We start from the raw sequence: 3,034 nt of genomic DNA, 5'->3' as shown, positions 1-3,034 counted from the left end.
ATCTCTTACTCTGCAGTGCATCATTGACTAAACGCCTGAGCTTGCTGAAGTCAGCCTTCCTAAAGTCTAGCACTTCCACCCTACTAGTTACCTTTCCCACTTTGCGCCTTATGGTGAATTCTGTTATTTGGTGGTTACTGTCCCCCAGATGACCACTGATCTGTAGGTCCCCTACCATATCATCCCCCATTGCCAATACCAGGTCCAGTAAGGCATTCCCTCTAGTGGGACCGTGTACCTCCTGTGTCAGGTGGAGGTCCTGTACGCCAGATAGGAACCTGTGTGAACGGTGGGAATTTGCTGTCTGTGTCTCCCAGCAGCTGTCAGGGTACTTTAGGTCCCCCATGACTACTGCTTCCCTAGTCTTTATGGTCTCCGAGAGCTGCCTCAGGAGTTCCAAATCTAGTTCTTCGCTTTGGTGTGGGGGTCTGTAGCAGACCACTACCACCAAATCCTTTTCCCCTTAACCTCCATGTATCCTAACCCACAATCCTTCTACTTTCTCCTCCTCCAATTCTATTTTGATAAGGGTCGATGTATAACGCTCCTTGACATAGAGTGCAACCCTTCCCCCTCTCCTCCTCACTATCCTTTCTCTATAGCTTATAGTCCTCAATGCGTACCACCCAGTCGTGGGTAGAGTCCCACCAGGTTTCTGCTAACCCCACTAAGTCGTAAGTGTTTTCTGCAAGCAGGAGTGCTAGTTCATCCTGCTTGTTCCCCGTGCCTCTAGCATTAGTGTATAGGCACTTGAGCCCTGTGACTGACACCTTTGTCGCCCCCCGGCTCTGATGCCCAGTGGGCCCCTTATTGCTTACCTGTGCTGTACTGTTGGACGTCCCATGGATTGCAGGTTCCTGATGTTCTCCTTCAGCCTCCCTGTCCCCCGTCTGAGCTAGTTTAAAGCCTGACGTAGGAGATCAGCCAACCTGTTGGAGAAAAGACTTTCACTTTTCACTGAGAGGTGAAGTCCATCATGCCCCTGCAGCTGTCAAATTTGATTATGTATACCAGGAAATCATTTGAGAGACCAGCATTCAGTCCACAGGTGCCATATTTGAGGTTAATTTTCAGAACAGAACTTTCCTTAATTGACCTGGGAGAACTGAAAATTCCCCTCCACCCCTCAACACAGCAGATTAATAACTGGATGTTATGTGCAGCCCTGTAGTTAGGTTGACCCATTATTAGAATTTTTAGTGGTAGCTTTGCTTTTTTTAATACCCATTTTAAGGACTTTAATTTTTTCATTTTTCTTTTGATAAGGGCTTCTAATTTTCACAAAACCTTATTACAATGCTTCTATAAAGCTTGGAGATGCTATATTCTTATAATTGTATTTTGTTAAAGGTTGGAAAAGAGATGGATTGATAAACTTAAATGTACCCTTTTCTGAGATTTGGAGTGAACTTTGTAAAATACATGTTTTCTCTTCTAAAAAAAACCCACCTATAAATGTAGAATGGTCATTTAGTGATAAAAGAAAAAACTGTGTGCATCTTTTCACTGGAATTGGCTTAAAGTAGGTAGTAAGCCTGTGCGAATAGGGAAGCATTTGATTCGGATTTAGCCAATTTGGAGGACAGTGATTTGATCTGGTGGTTTACATCACTGTCCCCATTCGATTTGGCCAAATTAGAATAGGAGATTCGGTGCTGATTGGGATCCACTGGGGAGAGGCAGGCACAGCTGGGAGGCTGCTTCTTCAGCTGTGCCTGCCTCTCCCTGGGCAAGGGGAGCTGTGGGAGAAGCCCCCGTGGTTGCCCTACCCAGCCCCATCCCCTGCCTGGCCCCAGCCTCCTGGCACTTAAAAAATGAAACAAAAACAACCCCCCCCCTTGCACTTAATGGTGGTAGCTGAGGCTGTGACAGCTCTGGGGCCATGTGGCATAGCCTCCCCGCCCCTGATGGCTGCCCAGCCTCCTGGCAGTTAAAAAAGGGGGGGGGCACGCACTTACTGTCTGCAGCAGTGGTGGGGATCAAGGCCTCTGAGGGCTTGTGGCAGAGCCCCCCCCCACACACAGAGGGGGCAGGGGTGATGCCCCCCTCCACCTGGCATCTGGAGCTACTGGACAATGTGCAGTGCCCTGCTGAGTTGCGCTGCACCGACGCCATGGGGCAGCTGTCACCTGGGTGCCAGATGAGCTGGGACGTGATCCCCGCTGTCCCTTACAGCCCTGTGTTGCGTGAGGGGGCTCTGCCACAAGCCCTCAAAGTCCCTGATCCCTGCTGCTGCAGCCAGTGAGGGTGGAGCTTTTTTTTTTTTTTTAAAGTGCTGGGAGGCTGGGGCCAGGTGGGGGATGGGGCCAGGCAGCCATGGCAGCTTCTCCCGCGGCTCCCCCTAACCAGGGAGAGACAGGCATAGCCAGAGGAGCTGTTGCCCATCTGTGTCTGCCTTTCCCCGGCCAATCTGAATCTCCAAATCTCTCCGAGTCTTTTCCAAATCAATTCAGAGGCTTTGTATTTGATTTGGACCTTTTAACGGGTCTCCCAATTCGATCTGGGTTTGGCAGTTTGGCTGCTGAATCAGGCCAAATCGCCTCCGAATCGAATTGGCGACTGAAGCTTTGCACAGCCCTAATAGGTAGGCAACTGTTTTCACTCCTTTAATTTTTGTACTACTCTTAAGGATTTAATATTGGAGTATACCATGCTCCAATTCAAGTACTACTTGCGTAGAACAATATTTGAATTATAAACTTCATTCAGGAACCTTTTTTTCTTCCTGGCATCTAGGCTGCTGTGTATAGGTGATAAGTGTTCAGCAATTTTTAAGTAGCCAAGATGCACTCTTAAGGTGAACCAGCTGTAAATGCCTTTGGCCTGTCCTATCTTCTTTGAAGGACCCTTTTTAGAGGGCTGTTTGGTATCGTGAACACCCCTGGTAAATTTGAGAACTGTTAGTTTTAATTTGTGGTTGCAAGTATATTCTCTGTGTCTCTTTTACAAGTATATGGCTTGAGTTCTAGTTTTGTTAAAAATATACTTTCCTATATCTTGAGATCCTCTGGTAAGTGTGTTGTGGTGTGGGGTG

The 3,034-nt window shown here is 47.9% G+C and overlaps 1 long non-coding RNA gene across 1 annotated transcript in view; it reads right to left on the bottom strand.

Annotated features, from left to right (window-relative positions):
* Positions 1-777: 777 nt before the first annotated feature.
* LOC109298830 overlaps positions 778-3,034 on the bottom strand; it is a 17,697-nt gene continuing 15,440 nt past the window's right edge. The window contains exon 2 of the long non-coding RNA XR_002097714.1: positions 778-875. This is a non-coding gene — a long non-coding RNA (uncharacterized LOC109298830). The remainder of the gene's footprint in view (positions 876-3,034) is intronic.

The sequence above is a fragment of the Gavialis gangeticus genome, unplaced genomic scaffold (assembly GCF_001723915.1).
Source record: "Gavialis gangeticus isolate Ggan-Ray unplaced genomic scaffold, GavGan_comp1, whole genome shotgun sequence".
Lineage (NCBI taxonomy): Eukaryota > Metazoa > Chordata > Crocodylia > Gavialidae > Gavialis > Gavialis gangeticus.
Note: the sequence above shows the minus strand (reverse complement) of the source record. Positions and strands in the feature narration are given on the sequence as shown.